Source organism: Pteropus medius, unplaced genomic scaffold (assembly GCF_902729225.1).
Source record: "Pteropus medius unplaced genomic scaffold, Ma_sr-lr_union100, whole genome shotgun sequence".
Taxonomy (NCBI): Eukaryota; Metazoa; Chordata; class Mammalia; order Chiroptera; family Pteropodidae; genus Pteropus; species Pteropus medius.
Window position 1 is genome coordinate 4,568,585 of NW_024342471.1, and position 8,681 is coordinate 4,577,265.

Here is an 8,681-nt window from a genome sequence, read left to right on the forward strand (position 1 = left end):
GGAGTGAAAGCATATGAATGTGAGAGTGTGATTGTGTGTGAGTATATGCAAGTGTGTGAATAGGTGTGGGTGTGAATGCGTGAGTGATTATATGTGTGATTGTGTGTGAATGCATGGAAGTATGGGAGTGTGCATGTGTGTGGATGGATGTGGGGTATAAGAGCACGTATGTGTTTGGGGATATGTGTGTGTTGACTGCCGTCTGCCCCACTTTGCTGCAGAATCTTAGATCTAGTCTCTATTTAACCTTCACTATAAGTCCCTGGAGTGAAGACATCTACTGCCCCATTTCCCAGGTAGCCAATCCAAGGCTCAGAGGCGAAGCGATTTGCTGAAGTCACAAGGTGAGGATTGTGTGTGCAGCTGCCTCTATAACCCTGGGTAGAGGGAGGAGGGGTGTGGGTATAGGGTGAGTGGGGACTGGGAGAGAATAATTAACGGAGTCTTAGTAGGTGAAGAAATTACAGATAAATGGTTCATGCTCACAGCCAGCCTTGGTCTTCATGTCCAATTCAGCACTTTTTCTTTCACAGTTTCCTACGCTATTTTGGTCTCTGGGATGCTATCTTTCAAATGAATTCAGCAACACTCCCTGAGACCCTCACCTGAGCCAGGCCCTGGGCTGGCTTGGGGACCAAAGATAAGACATTGCCACCATCTTTAAGGAACTGTCAGGTTGGGGCAGGCATCAAAGCTGGGGAGTTGAATCCCCAGGGGCACAGGGCACCAGTCTTTTTAACACTTTGAGATATAACTTACACACAGGAGGCTGCAGACATGTTATGTCTGCATTGATGGATTTTTACATCTGCAGATCCCTGTGTAACTACCACTTAGATGAAGATACAGAACATCTCATAGCCCAGAGGCTCCCTCCTGCTCCTCCTCATCACTTCTCCCTCTGAGGACAGCCCCCTCTGACCTCCGTCACCCAGGTTTTGCCTGTTTCTGAACATCTAGAGCACATGTATTTTGAGAAAGCACTTTCAATTTCATAGTCTTCCTTCCAGAAAATAAACCCAGACCTTGGTGAAGTACAGTGCCATGGTTAGGGGAGGGTGCAGTGGGGACCCCAGTGGTGGCAGGCCAAGCCTTAGGGAGGCCCAAGGGTACATCTGCTCGCTGGTGACCAGGCAGAAGACCAGGACCACCCTGATGCTCTGATGCTTTGGGGGTGATACCATGTGGTGTTTCCTGGCTCCTTATAGAGCTCAGTGTACCCCAACACTTTCTGTGGTCCCTGCTGTCTCTCCAGCAACCCTCAGACCCCCACCTTTCTCATCTGGTGCCCATCTACACCCACAGACGCACCACTCCTGGAAGGCGGCCCTTGAACAAGATGTATAATCTTTCTGTGCTTCCATTTCTCTGTTAAACAGAGTATAATCATAGTGCCTACCCGATAGGTTTGTTAAGAGGATGGAGTGAATTGATATAAAATAAGTTAATATTTGCAGAGTTTAAGAGACTGTTGATACACAGTGAGTGCTTATATAAAAATTAAATAAAATAAACTTGATCCAATCTTGGCTGGTGGAAATATGCTAGAAAACACAGGGGCTTTTCCAGCTGGGCATTAGAATCTTGAGAAGGGGGCAGAGATTTTCCTGATCATCATGTAAAGTGGGCAGGGGCTGCAGATGGTCTCTAGATCCTCACAGAGGGGGTGGTTCCTTACCGTTCTCTTTTGCATGAGGAACCCAGATTTGGTGCCTGATAAATGCCAAATGCCTGACTGACTTCCTAGCGGGCGGGAAAAGGATCACTTGGCTCCTATCAACTTAGGTTTCACCTGCCAACCTACAGCTCTGGAGATTCAGGTGGTGGAGGAGCCAGGCCCAGGCGTTACGTGAAATACATCCCCCAAGTCTCCTTGCCTGGACGCGAAGTTCTTCATCCCCCACCTTCCCAGAAAACAGAAGGCATTTCCCTGCTCACTCGGCCTGTATTCATACCTTGAACACCTTATCCTTGCAAGCAGCACAGAGAGCTGAGTTCTCCACCACAGCCAAGGTCCTGGCCTGTGAGCCAAGTGACCTCTGAGCCTTGCAGGAGGCTCCTTACATCAGGTGTCCTTTAATCACATGGACCAAGCCAAGGGCCCAGGGATGGTCCCAGGTATGCTTGTGGATCTGACTGCAAGTCCCAGCTTGACTAGAGATTTGTTGTGTGAGATTAGCTAGCTCATGAGCATCAACTTCCCTTCTCTGAAAAATGGGCACAAGCGCTGCTAATAGCGATGAGAATTAAACAAGGCAGCACAGCGTGGTGGAGAAGAGCCAGACTCCTTGGGTTCAAACCCTGGCTGTGCCATGGGACATTGGGGAAATGATTTAACTTCTCTGTGCCTTGGTTTCCTCATCAGTAAAGTAGGGATAATAAGAGTTCCTATCTCACATGGTGGTTGGGGGATTAAATGAGTTAATAACTGTAAAGCACTTGGCATATTACTTATCATATTGCATAGTCGGTAACAATACATGATGTATTGATATGAGCTCAAGGATTAGAAGTTGGGCACTGAAGTAAGACAGCTGGAGTTTGAGTCCTAGCATTAGCTGTGTGACCCTGTATAAGTTTCACCACCTCTCTGTGCCTTGTCTGTAAAATGAGGTCAATAATATTACCTACCTCGAGTTGTGGGGTTTATAGCAGTTAATCAGTGAAAAGTGCCAACACATACTAAGCACTAAATATTAATATGGTTGTCATTAATATTCTTAATATACTAATGGAGGGGAGGTAAGGAAGCTAACATTTATTGAGTACCTACTATATACTAACATGAATCACCTGGCAAGAATATTCCAGGACAAACATTAGGTTTCTGCATTCAGTAGAGAAGGAAGGAGATTCTGCTTCTCCAAGATCCCACCGGTGGTGAGGGGTGACCAGACCTTGCTGTACAATGTTTAGGGTGGGGAGGAAAGACCCAATGCTTAGTGAAGAACTGTGTACCAAGCACGAGGCTTTGCACCCCATGACACCCTTTAATACCCACAGTAACCCTGGCTGGGGATATTATTGTCCCCACTGTGCTGATGGTGGTCCTGAGTCTAAGAGAGGTGAGTGGTTCGAATTTCTGCCGCTATGAAGTGGCAGAGCCAGATTCAAACTCAGTTGTCTGTTGAAATTCTGCTTATGCAGGTGTCTTGGGCACAACCTTACACTGACTCCCTCTGAGCCAGAGAAACAAAGTCTTTGTGTCTATATAAAACCCAAGAGAGGACCAGACACTGCAATCATTGCCAAGCCCTAGGGCCACATGTGATCCTCTCCCAGGTGACAGCGGGACACACTCACAGAGACAAGGACACTCAACACCCAAAGGGGTCGTTGTTACCCAGAAATCTTTATTACAAAAATATTTTGCAAGCCAAAAAGTTTAAGTTGCAACTATATACAAAATGGGGCCTGTTTCCTTCCCAGCGTCTTAAAATAAACTCCCGATAACCACGCTCCTTCCGCACTGTTGTTTTAACCTCTTCCTTTTCCTGGGGTTCGATACACAAGGTATGAGACTCTCCAGGCTGCCAGGATGGAGCTAAAGCTACATGGCTTCCTTGGCCTCATTCCTTTACTCCTCTTCCAAAATTCAAAATAAAATTAAATTAAAATGGCACCAAAAAAACATCCTTTTAAGATTCTGTGTGAGTGTGTGTATGTGTGTGTGTGCACTCACGCACATGGGCTCTCTCTGTGCTGAAGCGATGGAGATGCAAGTTTGCAAGTCAACCTTTTGGAATTTGGAAAAAGCCCGAGCCAGGTGGCTGGACCACTGCGCTCCCAGATGCCACAGAGACACTCTGACTCGTCGGGCCAAAGCTGCCCACATGGCCTGTTGGCTCAGCTCATTCCTGGATGCCATTATGTAAAACACCAAATCACTGCCCCAAGAGAGCCGGGTGTGTGCTGAGCTCCCGGAGTTCCACCTGTAGGACATGCTGACAGGCAGGATGGCTCAGCTTCTCGCTCCAATGGCCCGAGCCAGGAATCCCTTGGGCACCAAAGGGCTGGACTCAGGTGGGTGTGTGTGGGGGACAGTGAAGATTAGTGTCTCAGCTCTAAGAGCTGATCAGTTACACGTGAAGACTGAACACACACAGAATGCAACATTTGTTTGCCCTGGGCCCAGCCAGGCCCCTACACTGAATTGGAAGGGTGGGGCTCAGAGGATAATGGGTCACAGTCTCTGCCCAACCTCCTGAGATAGAGGGACAGCAAGGCGGGTCAGTCTTGACTTCACAGCTGCCCAGTCCTTCTGGCTGTCTTGGATTTATTCCAGTTTGATCCCAATAGGGTTTGAGAGTAGAAATGGAAGATTCCTCCTGTAGAGATCAGCTCAGAGAGCTGGAATGAGGGAAGGTTGCTAAAGGGGTGGGGGAAACAGCCAGGCACAGCTTACTACCCTGCATGGCTCTAAAGTGCTTGCGAGCAATGGTGGGGGAGGCGGAGTGATGGAAGGCATCTGTCCTCTCCCCTCTTTCTGGGTGAGCGAACTGAGGCGTTAGGTCTCAACAAGACTGCATGGTGAAGGAGGCAGCCTAGAGAAGCACTGGCAGGTTTGGACTTACCACACAGCGGGCAGGAAGGCAGTCGTATCAGCCACGTGGCTCGGCTGAGAACGTGGCCGATTGAGTCCTGGAGAGAAGTCTAAGCGCCTCCATGGAGCAGCCAAACTGGAACCTTCTTCCCCATCCTCACGGCTCTGGGGCATAGATGAAGTTAGTTTCTGTCGTAAGATATGCCCTCCAGGAAACCAACTGCTAAACCTTAGACGGCACAAGACCCAACCATGTACTTCAACACGTGACAAGGAGCCAAGATGCTGCTGCTGTTGTTTTAGGAAAAACAGAACAAAACAAAACACCACAGATCAAATTTTCTAACACCTCAGTTTCAAGATTGCACGTTTCACATTTCTCAATAATTTACAGGTGTCCACAGCGAGATGTTGCTGAGTTAGTGCTAGCTGAGGGAAGCAAGCTCAGGTTGAGAAAAGAGAGGTGGGTCCGTATGGAGTGTCACTGCCAGGATGCTGGGTCCTCAAGGAGTCTCAGAGGGCAGGAGGAGGAGGGCCTTGTTCCTCAGTCCTTGGTGGTGGTGGAGGGTTCCTCAGAGGGTCCTCTCCTCCCCAGGGCTTGTGGCTCATCAGTCCAGGGATAGGGAGGCCAGGACAGTTGGCGGCAACCTCACTGAGTCTCTGGATGCAGTCCCAGATTTTTTTTTTTCCAGCTACTCCATGAATGGGGCAGTTCAATCTAAATAGAAAACTTTTCCCAACGCTCCCATTGGGTGGTGGTGGTGGTGGTGGTGGTGGGAAGAGGAGGTAGGGTTTTTCTCCCTCCACACCCTGGAAGATCAGCCTGCAGAGCATCAAGAAGGCAGTCAAGAGTCGCCAAGACCCACGGTTGATGGAGAGAGGCATGAGAGTTCTTGGACCCCCCAGTGGCTCTGACCAGTTCCTAGGGGGGTTCCATGGCTGATCTGGCAACATCAGCCTCCAAGTGTGGCAATGTGGGGGGCTGTGGCTACCCTGGAAATACTGGAGAGCCAGGTGAGTTGTGGAGACAAGAGCTAGCCTCATTCTTGGGTCCTAGGACCGGCGCCACCCCGGCCTTCCGGGAATTGGGCTGGCTGTCTTCATTACAGATGCCCCACATGGGACAAGAAGGCTCATGGGCACAGACCCAGAGACGATGTAGGCCCTCTTCACTTCCTCTGGACCTGGACACTGGCATACTCTGAGTAGGATGGCTCAGGCTTGGGGGCTGGCTGCTTGGGGGCCCGGTTGAGGTGGACCATGTCCAGGTCGGCGTAGGTGACAGTGTCCTCAGACGGGGGCGGTGGGACAGCCTGGATGCTGGCATACTCTGTGTGGATCTTGGGTTCGGTGGCCTGGGGGGCTGACTTCTTCCTCTTGGGCAGGTTCAGGTCTGCATATGTGATGTCATTGTTGTCCTGGACCTAAATGAGACGAAGGCAAGGTCATTCTGGAGCTCCTAGCCTCTCACCCACTCAAAGGTACCACATCTGAATGCTTCTGTCTCCTTCCTCTTGGCCTCCACTGACTCAGCTCTAATTCACACTCAGCTCTTCTCTGGCCAAGGTTAGTTGTCTCCAGCCTTATCCTCCAGCCCACCTCCCTCCTCTCACAGCCTGAAGGATCTTCCTAAAGGCTAGTATGGTCACCTCAATCAACGTCACCTCCCACGATTCTGTCCTGCCCTGCCAATGCTCCTTCCTCTGCCTAGCATCCGTTCTCCTTCTTCTCCTCGTAAGGAAACCCAATCCACCCTGTGCATTTAAGCATGAGCATCACTTTATTCTGAGACCCTCCTGTTGGCTGGGTCCAGGGCTCCTTCTCTGTGCTTCCTCAGCCCACGTTTCTCCATTAGAGTACCCATCATCTAAGACTGTGACCATTTGGTGGTCCGAGTAGATGCTGATCCCCCAGTGGGTGGGGACGTTTCTTCATTTACTCATTTATCCAGCAAATATTCACTAGGTATTTATTTGTATGACTCAGAAACAAAGGCTGGCACAGAAGAAGCCTAATCAGTGTTGAATGAATGGCAACAACTTCAGCCCCACTCAAGGTGAAGCTGGGGACTGGGTGACAGAGAATGAGGCATGTGAGAATAAGACACCAGTTATCAGGGCGGTAAAGGTTCTGCAGTCAGAAGTCTGAGTTTAAATCCCGGATCTGTTCTCTCTAGCTGGGGGACTTTTGACAATTCCCTTACCCTTTCTGGGCCTCAGTTTCCCCATCTGAAAAGTAGGGATAATAATTATATCTATCTCCAGAGTCGCTGTGAGAATCGGATGAGACCATCCAGGTAAAGCTCTTAGAACGGAGCCTGGCATCTACTGAGTGAGGACATATGTTCCATAAATGGTCGTCATCAACCAGCAAACCTGAACATCGATCTCCCATTTGCTAATCTTATCACTCACGACTGCATCTTAAAGTTACCCATCAGGAATGATACACTTTGCTCGTTCCATGCCCCACACCTATGCTGCAGAGCTCCTCACAATGGTAACTTCTGGTGGGTACACGATAATAACCACAGATCTCAGTTCCCGAGGGCTTAGAAGCACCATGCTATCACCTGGATGGCCCTCTTTAGGCCCTCTCACAGCCCTCCTTGGTAGGAATTATGTATTCCATTTTACCGATGAAGAAACTGAGACCCAGGGAGGTTAAAAAATTTGGTCAAAGTCACGTAGCTAGAGATGAGCCAAAGTCTGTTGGACTCTAAAGCTGTGCTCTGACCATGCAGCTCCTCTGTCCCGAACCCTGAACGCTCACACTTCTCTCTCGGAAACCTTCACCGACAGCCTTAAATCCTTCTCCTGACAAGGGCTGGCACCTGGCACCAGGCATCCCAGACACAGGGCTGCAAATTCCACAAGAGCTGGGTCGTGGCTGCCCTGCTCACTGCCCAAGGCCGGGCACATAGTAAGTCTTTGCTGACTAAATTTTGCACAGGTTTTAGTGACCAGTTCTTTTTACTGTCATTCTTCCCCCCAGAAGATTCCAGAAAGAAGTCCAGAGGTAATATGACTGGGGAGAAGGTCCCCCTGTGCCATGATTGGAAGTCGTCTTCTAATTACCACCTGAGGTCGTGCCCAGGGCTGCTGGGGGGCCGCACTGGATCAGAGGAGCAGGCCACGGCATTCTGGTCTACAAATATCATGCCTTTTACCAGCCCTGTCTCTCTTCAACAGATTACATGTAAAATGATGACAACAGCCAGGAAAATGTCAAGGACAGCTGGTGCCCTCTTGTTCCTGGTTCAGGGCAGAGCCTGCCTTGTTACAAGACGCAGGGGAGCTCTCTGCCTCCGAGGTCTGACAACGTCCGCCGGTAAGGAGCAAGGCTGGGTTTTCCGGAAACAGGCCAACCATGCTGCCTGTGAAATCTCCTCGGCAATGAGGAGACATTGCCAGCTGGAGGGAGTTTGTCCTTGCAGGAGGTAATTAGTGACACAGGATCTTTCCATGAGCAAAGGCAAGAAAGACTGGCAGCACTGTGTGTTACTCCGTGTGAGAAACAAGGAGGAGCTCGGGGTGAGCTGGGCAGGGTGCTCCTGGCGGAGGGGCTGGCCTGGGGAAAAGCATGGAGGCAGGAGGATGCGATCCGCACTAAGGAAGACTGCAGCCTGGCTCCATGTACATAGAACACATTGCGAAGGGTGCTCCCCGGCATTGTGCAATGGGTGGCACTGAGTCAAGGAGGTGGAGACAGACTCTCTGGAGCAGAGGGAGAGAATGTGCTGGAGCAGAGGGAGAGAATGTGCAGAGGACAAGGGAAAAACGCACCCTCCCACCCTGGGGAAGGAATCTTAATTTAGAACAAGATCTGCAACTCTGCTTGATGCAAGAAAATCACACCACTGAGTTTCCCAGGAAGGGCGCCTCAGCGAGGACTGTACCTGGGTTATTTCTCTGGCGTTCTTCTCGGGCTCATGCAACCTAAAAAAGGAAAGAGACACAAAGATAAAAATATCCTCCCTATCTCAAGCGCTCATGTAAATTGATAAGAATAACATTGAGGTTCCATTTCCTATATGGGTGGAGGACATGGATGAGTGGTTCACAACAGAAATACAACTGCTTATCGAAGAATGTTTGGACAAAAGAGTCAGTCTCACTAAAAGGACATTTTAATCAAT

At 49.7% G+C, this 8,681-nt stretch overlaps 1 long non-coding RNA gene across 1 annotated transcript; it reads right to left on the bottom strand.

Moving 5' to 3' along the window:
* Positions 1 to 3,333: 3,333 nt before the first annotated feature.
* On the bottom strand, positions 3,334 to 8,626 carry LOC120603480 (uncharacterized). The gene is made up of 2 exons (XR_005653024.1): positions 8,442 to 8,626; positions 3,334 to 5,967 (listed from the first exon to the last, which is right to left on the bottom strand). It is a non-coding gene; the product is annotated as an uncharacterized LOC120603480 (long non-coding RNA).
* Between the last annotated feature and the right edge of the window lie 55 nt (positions 8,627 to 8,681).